This window comes from Tupaia chinensis, unplaced genomic scaffold (assembly GCF_000334495.1).
Source record: "Tupaia chinensis unplaced genomic scaffold, TupChi_1.0 Scaffold000238_1, whole genome shotgun sequence".
Lineage (NCBI taxonomy): Eukaryota > Metazoa > Chordata > Mammalia > Scandentia > Tupaiidae > Tupaia > Tupaia belangeri.
Window position 1 is genome coordinate 6,502,340 of NW_006159716.1, and position 16,519 is coordinate 6,518,858.

Sequence of the window (16,519 nt, forward strand, 5' to 3'; positions counted from 1 at the left end):
TTGTGTTGCCCTTGAGGGTACGTGGGCTGGCTGGAGAGACAGAGACATAGAAAGTGAGAAGTCAAACACCCCACCCCACCCAGGAGGGAAGGCCATACTGCATTCCCTTCTCCTCCATCCTCCTCTTGGAGTTTTGGGCAGGCATGCACATGTGCCTGGCATGAATTTTAAGCCACTGGGTCCAGAACTTGAACCTAGGTCAATTAAGTGGGAATCTAGTGATGTTACCATTAGGCCATCTACTGGCCCCACAACTGCATATTTTTGTGTTGCCCAAATGACTGTTGGCTCGTTACTACTGTATACTGTCTCATAGTAGCAAGGCCTCAGCTTCTCCCTCGAATCTGCCCTCTTTTCTCCCTGCAGTGTATGAGAAGATCTGTTTTCTTGTGACCTTGCCAACAGAGTGTGTTTTTTAAACTTTTGGAAACCTAGTTGGTGAGAGCTCTTCATTTCTTTTATCAAGAGGGAATTTGAGCATATGTTCATATGTTTTGGGAAATTTGAGAGTTTTTTTTTTTTTCCTCGATACACTCTGCTCAGTTCTCTCTCCCAGTTTTCCACATAGGCTTTAGTCCTTTATTTCCTGTGTGATAGAAGTTGCAGATATTTTTCTCAATTTGACGCTTGTATGTATGTTTACATAGTTTTTTTTACTATGTGGAATTTTGTTTTTTATGTAGTCAAATTAATTGGTCTTTTTGCTTTTGGATTTTGAGTCATTTAGGAACCGTTTCAATTTTCCCAGAATGTGGATGAATTTATGTTTTTTCTCATACTTACACGCTTATGTTTTTTATTTAAGTCTCTGATTTGTTTGGACTTTATCCTCATGTATGGAGTGAAAAATGAACTCCATTTTTTATCTTTTTCTGTGTGGCTCTGTAATTAACCCAGTAACACTTACTTAAAAATTCATCCCTTGGCTGCCAGGTGGCATGGCAGTTAAGGCAGCTGTATCCCACATGACCGACTCCACATTTCCAGTCCTGCAACCTGAGGCTTGAAACACACACACACATTGGGCACATTTGTGTGCATGCTCAAAATCCTGACAGGAGAAGAGAGCAGAGGGGATTATGGCGTGTTCATCCCCCCTGGGGTAGGGGGTAGGAGGTGCTTTCTTACTTTTCCTCTCTCTGTCTCGGTCTCTGCCTGGTGAGCACACGTGCCCTGTAGCAGAAAACTTAAAAAAAAAAATTATCCCTGATCAGAGATTCTGCTTCTGTTATATAATATGTACATACATTCATGTGCAGTTTGGTTCTGTCTCAGGTTTTCTAGTCTATTCCATTGAATTGTCTATTCATTTGTAGATACCAGATTTTTAAAAAAGTTTATGACTTATTTACTCCATGAGCGAGAAAGACAGGGAGAGAGTGAGAAATAGAGACACAACACGCCAGCTGGGTGTTGACACCCCGGTCTACCGCAGCTTCAGGCAGCCCTGGATCAGGGGCACGTGTGCACCCAGTGTACTAGGGAGGTCTCTAGTCCTGAGCCCAGGGCCTTCCTGTCTGGGGCAGCCTGCAGAGAGTTGTGTTTCACTGCTGCTCCACAATCCAACTCCTATTTTTAATAAAGTCTCCATCTGCCTGTTTCTTCCGTGAGAGAGAGAGAGAGGCAGGCAGACAGAGTCTGAGAGAGAAATACCCTCAGACAGGGTTCCCACACCTCAGTCCTGGCCTACCAAGATCACAAGCCCGTGTGTGTGTGCCCAGCATGTAGAGGAGGGTCCCAGGACCTCCCAGGGGGGCGGCTGTGCCACCAGCGCCACCACCTGGACCCACATTGTTTTATTTGTAGAGGCTCTATGATGCACTCTAGGGTGTGGTCTTCAAAAAGAAGAGACCCCTCAAAAACAGGGGTTTCCTGGCTGTTCATGTGAGATTGTGCTTCTATGTGAGCCTTATAATCACTTGTCTAACTCTGAGTGCAGACTGGGGAGAAGAATGGTGCTTTTATTGCGGTGTTATTAAGTTTAGAATAAGGAGTAGGGACACCCTATGATTCCGAGCCTCTCCCTCCAAGAGCATGTAGTCTCTCTTCCCGTTGGTTCAAGTCTGCTTTTATGCCATGTCCATTCTTAAGCACTTTGCCCCTCAGTTTGGGCCAGTTTGAATTTGAAAACTGTTGGGGACATAACCTGGTCAGCAGTCAGAATATGGACGGGAGGTCACAAGAGGGAGACGCTGGGCTAAAGATACTGTCTGGAAACCACTTTAATTAATAATATATGATTTGGGAGCCAACAGGTGGTGTGGTGGTTAAGGTGTTGGGCTACCATGTGGCCGACTGTGGTTTGAGTCCCAGATAAGACTTGGCAGCTTCAAAATCCCAAGCTTGTGCACTTGTGCGTGCATGCCCAAAATCCCAGGAGGAGAATGAAGAAGGGATTTGGGCATGGCCATCCCTCCCCCCGCCCCAACCCCTGGGGGTGATTTCTCACTTTCCCTCTCACTTTCTTTCTTTGGCCAATACACACACCCTATGGCAAAATCCTTAAAAAAAAAAAAAAAGGCATGGCTTCACAGCAGCATGCTGCTGCATCTTTGTCAGTCATTCAGTAACATGCTCTGGAAACGTCCTCACTGAAGGCATTTTAATTCACAGAAGCTATATGACCAGACAACATTTTCATGTTTTTTTATCAATGAAAGTAATATTTTAGAGTTCTTTGTTTAAAAATCTTGTACAGCGCAGTTCTTCAGTTTCATGAATAAGAAATGTTAAGTTTTTGAGATTGTTTCATAGACTAAACCTTTGTTTCTGATCTCAAGATAAAAAAGATAGATGTTTTAGACTTTATCAACTATATAAAAGTACTTAAGTAAAAACCCTTGATATTGTTTGCTATTACTTTCTTAGAACAAATTAAGTGATGATATTTTTAAATAAAAATTCACTGATGTGCTAGAGCACAGAAAACATAATGGTTTAGCTTCAAACCTTAGTCATCACAGAATTGGGTTCACCATAAAGAAATAACTGATGAATTCCTTTGAAATATGCCATGCAGGAAATCCATACATGTACAGCCACCCATGAAGTCACATATTCTAGAGATAGCCTTTTCAAGAAGTCCTTAATCAAAAAAGTAGGACTGGCACCGTGGTCTAGTGGTTAAGAGACCCAGATCATCCCACAGGGCCAGCCACTGCAGTTTGAGCCTCAGCCCCAGTGGCTTGAAAAATATGCCAGGCTTGTGTGTGCGCATGCCCAAGATCCTGACGGGATGGAGAAATGGAGGAGAACTTGACCTTGCTCCACTGCGGGGGGGTGGTGGTGGTATGCTTTTCTCCTCTCCATATTCTCTGTTTCTCTGTGGTGATCACATGTGCCCTCTGGCAAATTAAAAAAAAAAGAAAGAAAGAAAGAAAGAAAAGAAAGAAAAGAAATATCAGGAGCTTTTAGAAATATTTTTATAGATTAAAAATAAGAATTTAAAAACAACTGCTAGCTACCCTGCCTTATGCATTACCTTCCATTTCAAAGCTAGTTAACACCTACTAAACCTTTACAGACCATTTCAGAAAAGTAATGCTATCGTGTGCTGATTGAGCTTGCTTAACGAATTCACGTTACACCATAGGCCACCAACCATTTCTCTATTGGATAGTTGTCTAGCTAATTATTTTATAGCACTAGTAACTGCAGCAGTACCTAAAGCAATCAAATTTTGTGTCCTTTTTCCTCTTGACACTTACTTTAAGCTTTGTGTGTGCTGAGACTGGGCTAGGGGAGAGAGGGGTGGGTGATGATGGTAGAAATGCTACTACCTTTGGCCGTAGTTTGAAAGAAAGAAGAGATAAAGACAAAATTAGTTTGGAAGCCTGCTCACAAGACGTTGCCATCTCTTTGTATACATATTTTTTTCTAATGATGTGCACAGTAACGGTTTTCTTTGGAATTTTATAGCATATGTTGATTTTTCTTTTTTTTTTTTTTTTTTTAGGGATTTTTCTTGTTAGGCCAATATGCAAAATAACACCTCTTACAATTATGTGTCACTTAAAAATAGGAACATGTTCTGAGAAATGCATCATTAGGTGACTTGGTTGTGTGAACATCATAGGTGTACTTACACCCAGTCTGCACAGCCTACAACTATCCTAGGCTGTATGGTATAGTGTATTGCTCCTAGGCTACAATCCTGTACATGTCACTGTACTGTTACAGGCAAGTGTAACACAATGGTAGGATTTGTATATATAAACATGTCTAAGGGGACCAGCAGTTGGCGAAATGGTTGCATCTCTAGACTCCCACGTAGTTGACCGTGGTTTACGCCCTGGACCCGGCAGCTAAAACACGCCGAGCATGTGTGCATGCATGCCTAAAATCTTGAGGAGAATGGAGAAGAGATTGCAGCGTGGCCATCCTCCCTGGGAGGGGGGGAGTTCTCACTTTCTGTCTCTCTGTCTCTTTCTGATGAGCACACACCCCCTATAGCAAAAATCTCTCTAAAAAACAAAAACAAACAAGCAAAGCAAAAAACATGTCTAAACTGAGAAAAGGTACAGTAAAAATGGCATAAAAGATAAAAAAAAAAAATGACACCTGAATAGGACATTAACCACACAGAGAGCTTCAGGCACTGGAATTTAGGTAAGTTAGTGAGTGAGTAGTAGAAGAATGGGAGGGCCTAGAACACTACTGTAGGCCTTAGAAACACGGTGTGCTTAGGGCACACTCGCTTATTGAAAAAATTGTTAACTTAGTAACAAGTTAACCTGCAGTAACTACAACTCTTTTACTTCCTAAATTAGTATTTTTAACTTTGTGACTCTGTTGTGATAATACTTAGCTTAAAACACAAACATTGTATAATTGTACAAAAATATCTTCTTTATGTCCTTATTCTATCTGATCTTTTGTGGTGGGCTGTTGGAAAAGTCATGATGCCTTTTTACATAGAAAAACATAGAAAAATACGTCATGACTTTTCCAACAACCCAATATTTTAATTTTTTTTTTTTTATTTTAGAGGTTTTTTTTTGGCTAAGGATCAAGACACAAATACACATTGGCCTAGTGACTATCTTCCACCTTCACGTCTTTTCTCACTGTATGGGCAACACAGAATTGAATCAAGCACTAGAGAGAATGGTGCAGTCAAATGACGTGGGAACAGATGTGTGAGGCTGCTGCAAGTGTAACGTACCGTTTCACAGTAAATCTCTGTTTTTAATAAGGAAGGAATACATGCTGAAATAACAACAGTTTGTAAAGTAGCAAATACGTCAACCAGTAACAGTCACTCACTGTCACTGTCATTGCATGTGCTGTACTTTACACCGCTGGCGGGACAGGAGCTTTGTTTGCCCCAGCGTCACCGTACACACGTAATGCCTTGCACTCTGACATTATGATGTCTGCAGTGTTACTGGATAGGACTTGGTTAGCTCCATCACAATCTGAGGGGGCCACCATGGAAAATGTCGTCTGTCGTTGACTGAAATGTCGCCGGGTGGCACATGACTGTGTATCTCTGGACATGGGGCTAAGAAGTCAATGTATTAATCTCGGAATTATTTCAGCCCACATAGAAGGAAAGCAAAATTTGGTAGGTCCATTTCCCTTGTCCATGGTCACAAAGCTTTGGATTTTTCAGTCTACTATGTATTTAGTCTTTGGGCATTAGAATTAGTGAACACAATGAAAAGGAGAATGTGAGAACATTTTCGAGAAGTTGGAAGAAGATTTAGGAAGTCACAGTGTCGCGTGGACTTCATCACAGCTTTCAGCTAAATAGCGCCTTGGCAGACAGTCGTTGGTCGCAGTGACAGAAGCTTGCTGACTGGCCATGCAGGTGCCATGATTTCAAAGCATGTCTTCCAAGTGTGTATAAGTAAAAAAGCAGTTTTCCAGGATATACATTAACTGTTTCATTAGGATCCTTTTTCTGGGAAAAAAAAATCAGTTACTTCACAAAAGGAAGCAAAAAACAAGTTTTCGTTTGATCATAAATTTGATCATACATCAGAGTTTTCTGTTCAGGCCCTTGAATGCAAGGATTTTTCAGTCAGTCCAGATGGGTAGGCAAGCACCATGGGTTTTGTTAGTCCTCTAATTGAATCTAATTTTGATAATCTGCATAGCTTTTTTCAGGCTTCCCATTGATCATCTTTGTAGTAATGAACATAGGAACACATTGTAAAAATACCCTGGGAAATTTAAGCATTTTGTTTTTTATTGAAAACAGTCCTTTAACTGATTTAATCCTGCATGTTTCCCCACAATTAATCTTTAACTACCCAAACTATATCCCTTTCTCTAAGTTAGAACTGAAGTTTAGCATTTGAGAAAATGACTTAAATGCATGACTGCAATTCTTCAAAACCCCAGCCAGACTCCTACAGGGCTGAGACAGGTTGTGCACGGGACGGCCTGTGGTGTTTGCTGCAGGCACAGCCAGCCCCGTGCACAGGCATCAGACAGGGGAAACATACCTGAGCATTGATTGGTCTTGAGCATAAAATTTCAAAGTACCAGATTTCAAAATTGATCCCCTACTGAAAGAGCTTCCTCTTACTGCTCTGAAATGATCTTTCAATTTGGACTTATCCTGAAAGCTGCCATTTGAATTGGACAAGGAACAAATGTTGGAATTTTCTGAAAACAACTCATTACTTAATCTCTGGCAGTTTCATTGTGTTGTATGATCAACAGATGTGTTCTAAGCTGGGTTCAAAAGGAAAAGAACAGTTTAAATAGTTAAAGTACAGTTGCCAAATAATTTTCCAGACCTATAGGAAAGTGAAATTACGGTTTATTTGAGAATGATTCATCTACAACAGACTTTTATTCTGCTCTTTCTGTGTTCACTCTCATCTCTGCTGCCCCTACCCCATTTATGTTTCTGTGTTCGTTTTTGAGCATAGTCAGGTAGTGGAAACAAAGCAAGGAATCAGGACTCTGTAGACTTTAAATGAGGACCTGGTTTTATCACTTCCTAACCATTAGATTCCTTCTCAGATGGTCATTGAACTGAAAAAGGTGATAAAAGTACCTGTCATACCTCCCTCAACAACGTGATTATTGATTTCAGACAACATGATGCATATAGAAACTTTAATTTCCTCCAGTGTAATGTTTTTTGAGATTCCATGTCCTGGACAAATCCTCTATTATTATTATTATTATTATTATTTTGGGAGAGACTTTCGCTATAGGGCACATGCGCTCGCCAGACAGAGAGAGACATTAGAGACAGAAAGCGAGAAATCACCCCCCCCAGGGGGGATGGTCATGCCGCAATCCCTTCTCCTCCATTCTCATCTTGGGATCTTGGGCACACACATACACGCGCCCGGGGTGAGTTTTAAGCCACCGAGTCTGGGACGCGAACCGTGGTCGACTACGTGGGAGTCCAGCGACATAGCCATTACGCTAACTGCTGGTTCCCTTATTATTATTTTTTAAAATGTGTTTCATCCATTAGAGAGACAGTGGCAGAGACACACCCTCAACAGACTCCTCACACTGTGATCCACTCCAACCCAGCCCAGATCAAACTCACATGAGCGCACCCAGTGCACTGAGGGTGTGCAGAACCCTCCCACTGGGTCTCAGTTGCAGAACCACTGTGCCACCATCTGGCCCCCAGGACCAGTCCTTTCATCTTTTAATACTATTTTTGAGATAAGAGTATCAGAAAACTATATCCCTAGTCCTTCTACCACTACTGAACTCTCTGGAATTGGGAATGCAAAATCCTTACTGTAAATGAAAATGGAACTCCCTAATCCAAGAGGTCTTTTCAAGTACCAGTTCTGACAAGACATTTAATGGAATGGTAATGTATATATATTCCTGTACAGTGTGATGTAGGGTTTGCTTAAACTTGCTGATTGTCAGTAGAATTTGGAGATCTTTTTTTAAAAAAAAAAAAAATCAATTCTCAGGCTGTAGCTCAAAATCTCACAGCACTTACAGCTTGGCAGAGAATTTTGCTGCTGGCCTGTGCCGATGCTCCTTCTAGTTACTCTCTTCTGAGATTTTAAAATGTTAGAGCTTTGTAGGAGCCTGCGATTGTAAGAAGGTGCTAGTCCCTCACCCACAGAGGTGTGAAGAATTTTTCCTTATCTTCCTGCGCCCTTTACCTAAGAACCTATAAGCCTGTGTTGGATCTAAACTCAGGTTTGGAGTTTAGAGGCCTAAAATTTTTCCCCATGGAAAAAATAACTTACAAATCTACCTCTTTGCCCATTCCCTGGCCCTGTGACCTATGGTTAGCGCCTCCCCTCAGTCTTCACAGAACTCTTGCTTCCCCAGAGACTTCCCAGATTTAGTCTGTACCCATTGTACACACAGACACGGAGAGCTGTAGGCGCTGCGTTATTTTACATCTTAAAGATCACTGAAATATTTGCAATTCATATAAAAATTCCAGGAAGTTTTATGGCTAAATTTTCTTATCGCACAGAGCTGTAGGCGCTGCGTTATTTTACATCTTAAAGATCACTGAAATATTTGCAATTCATATAAAAATTCCAGGAAGTTTTATGGCTACTTTTCCTGATTGCACTGATTCTATCTCTTTGAGAGTGTTTGGTTTTTAGAAATTATCTGGATAAAATAATTTGAAGGTTTTGCAGTCACAAAACAATCTGTCATTTGCACTGGAAATGTAGCACTAAGGGTGTTTTGCTTATTTTAACAACAGAACCAATAAAATGATTAATATGTGTTTTTGCAGGAGCATATTTTTCATTATAACTTCAATAGTGGAGCAGAGATTAAGTTTCTGAATTTGAATTCAATTTTTCAGACTTCAGATTTCTGTAAGTTTTTATGTGCTGATGCAGGGTTGCTGTTTTTAGGTCATGGCGATTTGGCTTTTCTAGAAGCTATTCTTTTTCTAAGTGACTGACAGGAATCATTACTCTCTGTGGCAAGAAACCAGAAGTTGGCAGGAGCCCTACAATGACTGTCCAACTGGATTTATTTTTTTAAACTGTTGTGCCAATTTCCAAATTATCTTCAGTTATAGGGCATCTGTTTTCTTAAAAAGGTTCAAAGCGGGGGAGAAACATGTAGTCACAGCCCTGCCCAGGTCAGTTGCGAAGGGACAAGCCCTTCTTCAGAGAGACTTTGTATTTATATAGCACCCTGGACAGAAGCCAGAGATCACAGTACATTCCTGGAATTGCACAAGTCAGAGCTGCACGTCAGGCAGTTTTTGTATTTGTTCCTGACACTCACATTGTGACTTTGATTCCTTCGGACTGTTTAGAGGTATGAATCAGACAAGATCGCTTTGTAAAGACTGACAATAAGCACTAAAACCCTCACTGATTATAGCAATATTTCCTACCTCAGCCTCTTTCCAGTTTACATTTTAAACCCTGAAAAGGGCCAGGCCTCTAACCTGAAGAGATTCCTGAGTTTGTCTTTTCCCTGAGAGAATTAATTGAGGTAAACAGTGGAATTGTGTGTTGCTTAACAGCAGGGTTGCATTCTGAGAAATGTGTTTGTTATGGTTTGGACAGTGTTTGGGCCCCACACGTTCACGTGTTAAGAATTGGTTGTATTGTAAGGGTGTTAAGTAAAAATGTCATCTTTTGTTGGTGTCTCAGGATGGGCTTGATAAAGTCATTAGAGCAGGAGCCCCACCGAAGACCCAGCTCTGGTGTGTATGAAGCCATAGAGATGTGGATACACATGCAGCTCTGCTCTGCCAAAGGTCCTGCCTCCCACCGTCTTGTGATGCCTTTGGATTTTGCAGACACCAGAACCATGAGTTTTATTAAAACAACAACAACAAAAAGCAACTCTTTTTTTCTTCATAAATCACCCAGCTCTGGCATTTCTGTTAATGACATAATAACTCAGACAGCGGTGTTAGGCGAGTTCATCGTTGTGTTAACAGCACAGAGTGTCCTTACTCAAACCTTGGCTATGTGGTACAGCCTTGTGCTCCGTTTAGGTTAGAGGTTGTACAATGTGGTCTGCTGTTGTTCAGAGCATTGTTCTGCAACGCAGTGTTTCTAGGGAAGGTTCCTCTAGAGCTGAGCGCTACCTTTTCACGTGGCGCTAAGCCGTCCCACTTTTATCTCCTGCTTTGCTGGCCAGGGCCAATTTGATAATAACAAGTCCAGAACGAAACACGTCTCTTTATTTTCCCTTACCTGCCGTAACAACTAAACATGTTTTGTTTTGTTTTGTTTTGTTTTCCTGTGTTTGAGCTTTGCCCTCCCTAGAATCTTGATATTTATTTTGAATCTAGTTTTTGGCAGAATGAGATCCTATGCATGCCAGGCAGGCTCAAGGATGTGTATTTAATAGTTTAGGGTTTTGTTTCCATTTTTTATTGACTTGCTTTGGGATGAAGGTTTTAGTTTTTAAAATGCCTAACTCTTCTGTTGTCCTAGCTGTGCTGTTAGTAATGAGTGCATCCTCTATTTGGAACTGTACTGGGTAAGATGCGAATTTGTCCATCTGATTCCTTTATGTAGTGAGTTTACCTAACTGGGTCGACTGCTATTTAAGGTATTAAAGACTCTGGGACCAGCTATTGATGTAATGGCTAAGTCACTGGACTCCCATGTAGTCGACCACAGTTCAAGTCCCGCACCCGGTGGTTTAAACTCACATCAGGTGTGTGTGCATGTATGCCAAAGCTCCCAGGAGGAGAATGGAGGAGAAGGGATTACGGCATGGCCATCCCCCCGGGGGGTGATTTCTCACTTTCTGTCTCTCTGTCTCTGTCTTTCTGGCGAGTACACGCACCCTACAGCAAAAATCTCTCAAAAAAGAAAAAAAGATATTAAAGACTCACAACATGATGCTGTGGAACATGAAGAATAATTGCTCTCCAACTCCGCTGAGGGGAGAAAATGGGCTAGTGCTCTGAAAGGATGGATTCATATCATGCAGATTTGGGGGAATTTTTTTTTTGAGGTATAATTCACATATCGTAACATTCACTATTTTAAAGTACACCACAAAGTAGTTTTAGTATATTCAGAACCATCACCACTGTCTAATCTAACATTTTCATTATCCTCTTTTATGTTATGGTTTGGATCATGGTTTGTCTCCCCAAATTTCATGTTTTAGAATTGGGTCTTAGTACTCATGATTGAAGGTCCCCCAGAAATTCCTGCTTTGGGACTTGACTGTATTGATTGTATTATAAGGTATTAGGTGAAACCCTAGTTCCTTTATGGTGTCCCGGGTGAGGCATTTGGGTATGGTAATGTCATTATTGCAGAGTGTCTGTGATTCAGTTGTGGTAGGTATATAAGCAGAGAAAATGAAACCAGAAGCAGAGAGGAAAGCCACATGGATATAAACCATGTTCTGCCCTGCTAAGAGTTTTTTACCTTCTGCCATTTGTGATGCTTTTTGACTTTCTGGTTACCAGAATTGTGAGTTAATAAACTTATATGTGTTTGTAATTCACTCAACCTCAGGTCTTTTCTGTTAGCAACACAATAATGCGCTAAGATACTCCCAAAAGAAACGCCATACAGAAAGCAGTCACTCTCCATTCCTCTCTTCCCATCCCATGGTGACCACTAATCTACCTTATGTCTCTATAGATTTGTCTGTTCTGGATATTTCATATAAATGGAGTCATACAATATGGAGCCTTTTATATCTGGCTTCTTTTACTTTGCATGTTTTCAAGGTTCATCTGTGTTCTTGATGGATCAGTACTTCATTCCTTGTGTAGCTGAATAATGATCTGTTGTATGAATTTGTAACATTGCATTTATTCATTCATCAGGTGATGGATATTTGGATTGTTTTCATCTTTTAGCTGTTATGCATATTGCTCCTCCAACATTCATGTATGAATTTTTATGTGATCATGTGCTTTCAGTTCTCTTGGGTATATACCTAGGAATAGAATTGTTGTTCCGTATAGCAACTTTGTGGTCGGCTACACGGGTGTCCAGTGACATAGCCATTACGCTAGCTGCTTTGCCCATTTTCTAATTGCATTTTTGTTTGTTTGCCCATTGGTAAATTGGGTTATTTTTTTTTCATTGTTAAGTATTAAAGGTTCTTTATATATTCTATATAATTTGGAACTGTTTTCTCCCATTGTGTGGGCTGCCTCTTTACTTTTTTGATAATGTCCTTAGAAACACAAAAATTTTAAATTTTGATATCTACTTTATTTTTTCTTACATTGCTTATGACTTAAAGTTCATATCTAAGAAACTGTCTCCTAATTCAAGGTCATGAAGATAAATCTTTATGTCTCCTTCTCAAAGTTTTATTGTTTTAGCTCTTATGTTTGCGTCTTTGACTTATTTCCTTAATAGTTAATTTTTATATATGGTGTAAGGTAGGAGTCTAAATTCTTACTTTTGCATATGAGTATCCAGTTGTTCTTGAACCATTGCCAAAGAGATTGTTTATTTTTCCCCATTGAATTGTCTTGGCTCCTTGTCAAAAATCAATTGACCATAGATATATGTGTTTATTTCTGAACTCTCTATCTTATCCCTTGTGCCAGTGCCACACTATCATGGTTACTGTGGTTTGTAGTTAAGTTATAAAATTAAGGAATGTGAGCTTCCAACTTTTTGGAGTAGGGAAGATTGTTTTAGCTATTTTGAGTCCTTTTTATATGAATTTTCAGATCAAGTTGTTAATTTTTATAAACAAGTCAGCAGATATTTTGAAACAGAATGCATTGGGAAGTATTGCCATCTCAATAATATTAAGTCTTCCAATCTAGGAACATAGGATGTCTTTACATTCATTAGTATTTAAGTCTTCTTTAATTTTTTTTAGCAATATTTTGTTTTTAATGTACAAGTCTGGGACTTTTGTTAAATTTATTCCTAAATACTTGATTATTTTTTTATGATATTCTAAGTGGAATTGTTTTCTTAATTTTATTTAAAGAACAGAATATATAGTTAATGGTTATTGAACACTTATGTGTTGTGCACTGACCTATTATGTATGTTACATTGAATTATTCTCATTTAATGTTAACTCCTTCCTCAATTTTGCAATGAGGAGTTCTTGCCCATAATCTTACAATAAATTAGTGGCAGAGTGGGGACTTGATCAGGTCTTTCACCTCAAAGCCTGTGTTGTTAACTGCTTGATTATATCGTCTTTTTGGAAATCATTTATAAGAGCTCTATTATAGAAGCCAAAGACTGGATTCCATAACATGGAAAATTGTTTTGCCTCTTATCAGGGTTGATCATTTCACTGCTGTGCAATGGTGATTCTCTCCCTCCTTTGGGACATTTTCATTTCAAAGTGATCCTTCAGCAAGTGGGAGCCACTGTAGAGCCTGGAGGCAGGAGGTTCTCTCAATAGGCAGGAGATGAGTAAGATGCAATAGAGAAGGTGAGATTAAGGTCCGGCTTTGAGAGGTATTCTTAAAGTAAAACCAAGAAACTAATAATACACAGTATGAAGAATGAAAAGAAGAAAAAGAATAAGGAGTGACAGGTTTTCAGCTTTAGTGATTGAATAAATGGTGATGGCATTGACTGGAAGGTAGATTAGTTAGGTGGGAGAGGATGGTGGATTTATCGGGACAGTGAGGGAAGTCATTGATAGGAAGGTTGGAATCTTAGTGGATAGTACTGTAGAATGACAACCTGGCTCATGTCCCATTTCATCACTTACTACAAACTGTTTAATTTATAAATTAAACAAATAGTTTGCCAACTGTGTAGTAGTGTGTAAAATCTATGCATGGTTTCTGCGTCCAGAGATTAATAGTCCATCAAAGGAGTCAGACATGGTAAGCACAGGCGGGAGGGCAGGAGAGAGTAATGTGAGGTCTTGATCTGGAAAGGGGCACTGAAGAAGGGAGGGACACAGCAGCGATGACTGGACTGAAGTAATCAGCCCAGTTTAAAGGGAGGAAGGGGCATTTCAGGCAGAAGGAATAGGAGATGTCTATCATGTAGGATTATGATGAGACTTAAATAAACAACCCACTTGAAAATTCCTAGTGTTGGACTGACACAAAGTAGGTGCTTTGAAAAAAAAATTTAAGGTGATTATGATGAGGATGATTGCATTTATCATCAGAAAGCCAAATACACCTTTTTTCTTAAAAGTATTTGAAGCTCGAGGAGAGACTGAACTGGCCTTGGAGTATTTCTTGAGACAAAAGGAGATATGGGATTTTGTTTTGTTTTGTTTTGTTTTTGCTATAGGGCGCGTGTACTCGCCAGACAGACAGAGACAGAGAGACAGAAAGCGAGAAATCACCCCACCCCCAGGGGGTATGGCCACGCCGCAATCCCTTCTCCTCCATTCTCCTCTCGGGATCTTGGGCACGCACACACATGTGCCCCGTGTGAGTTTTAAGCCACTGGGTCTGGGACTCGAACCGCGGTTGACTACATGGGAGTCCAGCGACATAGCCATTACGTTAACTGCTGGTCCCGAGATATGGGATGTTACCCTGGGGAATGACCCTTGGTGTAAATGACAGCTGACCCTCTACAGCTGTCAAAGAGAATAAAGACTGAAAAAAGGCCATGAAATTTGCACTATGAGAAGATACTGGGCGAGCTTTCAGATTTGTTTCAGTAGAACAAATGAGAAAAGAACAGGTTAAGAAGCCAAGCCTAAAATGAAGAATTTTCTAAAGGGAGTGTACGACCTGGGGGTTCAAGAAGTTGGGTGAGAAGGGAAGGAGAGAGGGGATGAGCGCTGAAAACAGGTGTGTTGTCTAAGGAGCTGAGCTCAGGGGAAGTGGCTAGTGGAGAGTGAGCTATGAGATACAGAGAGTGGGCCAGCAGGTGATGTGGACGTTAAGGTGCTGGAGCCCACATGACTGACTCTGCAGTTTGAAAGTCACACTGGACACATGTGTGCATGTCCAAAATCCCGGGAGGAGATTGGAGGAGAAGGGATTGCGGCGTGGCCATACCCCTGGGGTGGGTTGCGGGGGATATTTCTTACTTTTTCTCTTTCTTTCTTTATCTCTCTCCTCTCACTCTCTCTCCCTTTCCCCAGTGAGCACAAGTAACCTATAGCAAAACTTAAGAAAAAAAAGAAAATGATACAGAGAAAAGGAATAACTGATGGGGCAGACAGAAGAAGCACCTGGTGAAGGAAACAGGACAGGTATACAGGTGGAAAAATATGCCTTAGAAAGGAAGAGCAACTGGAAAGGGGAACTGGATAAAAAAATCAGAACATAGTCAGATAGATATTCCTAGCCATGAGCAGTTTGGGAAATACAGTTTTCATTCCAGGAGGGCTACGTGCTCTGCCTAGAAACACACACATAGACAAATAAAAATAAATAAATAAAACCCAAAAGACGAAGATTGTTTTAAGAAAGAGGGGAATAGATTATTTTGAGTCGGCAACTCACAGTCTCTGCCCATCTAGGGTGGTTGGTGAGCCTATATAGGAAATTTAAATTATCTAGTGCTCACCAGTAACTTCATTTTACTGACTGGTAAACTGACACTGCGGAAGGTTCAGCGAGTAGCCGTGTACACACAGCGAGTTGGAAGCATAGGAGAAACCAAAGAATTTCTGCATACTCCCTAACCCCGCGCTGTCCGTGTTACACCATTGCCTTTCATGTGATTATGTGTGTATAGTATTTGTAATTCAACTAATAGACGATTTTAAGATTTAAAGCTTTCCTTCCAGATAGTCTAAATATTCTAAATCTCGGTAGTATTAGGTGCATTATATTAAAGTCTAGAAGATTAAGAAGTCAGTGGGATTTAGATGTGGTCCATTGAAAAGCTTTTTATAATGGATTTAATTTAGTTTTTGTTCAGAAACTCATTTGGCTTTTTAGACACAGTCATTTCTCAGTGTTTTAGCAAAGTGTTTGCAAATTCTTCCCGCCATAGGACCTGGTATTATATCATAAGGAGCACTGGTGAACGCTATTCTTGAACACATTTATTTTAAAAACAAACCTTTTCCTAGTAGAACAAATGTTTCTCCATCTTAGTGTTATGGTCTGTGTTTCATCTTAGAAAACCAACGAGGAAAGGAATTTAGCATGATGACAGAGGGCTCTGAACTGAGGAGTGGAGAGAATGTGACCCCCCAAGTCACTTCTCCCAGCTATAAAATAAAATAATTTAAAAACAAATAGATTTGAGAATAAATTAGGGGAAAAATGATAAGTGCTTAGGTCTGTAAAGTTGAGGTAATGTTAAACTCTATTTTAGCCTTTAACCTTTGTTTTCTTCTCCTTCATTGTCAAAGTTACCTTGTTTGGGGGTTTCCTTGTTTCCTGGACCTGCAGGCCTATAAGGAGAGGTTAAGTGGACACTGGAGTCACTCAGGGCTGAAGGTTAGGTGGTTGGAGGACAGTGAAAGGGTTGTGAGGAGGCCTCCACTGGATAATTAACCTTTCATTTAGATGGTCTAATTTTAGTTGGAGTAGTTCAGTGACAGTCCTCAAGGTTTTTAATTCTTTCTCATACATATGAATATCTCATATGAAAAGTGACTGGTCCGGCCTGCACATGGCGTTTAAGGCCGCTGGATCCCATATGGCCAACTGGACACAAAGACTTGAGATACATGTCAGGTGTGT

General features: G+C 40.4%; 1 protein-coding gene and 1 pseudogene across 1 annotated transcript in view; both read left to right on the top strand.

Moving 5' to 3' along the window:
• Positions 1-16,519, top strand: part of BTBD9 (BTB domain containing 9) — a 431,835-nt gene that overhangs the window by 181,956 nt on the left and 233,360 nt on the right. The gene's annotated exons all lie outside the window — the stretch shown is intronic.
• The window catches only part of LOC102497652 (cyclin-dependent kinase 1-like), a 44,963-nt pseudogene that overhangs the window by 3,565 nt on the left and 24,879 nt on the right, over positions 1-16,519 (top strand).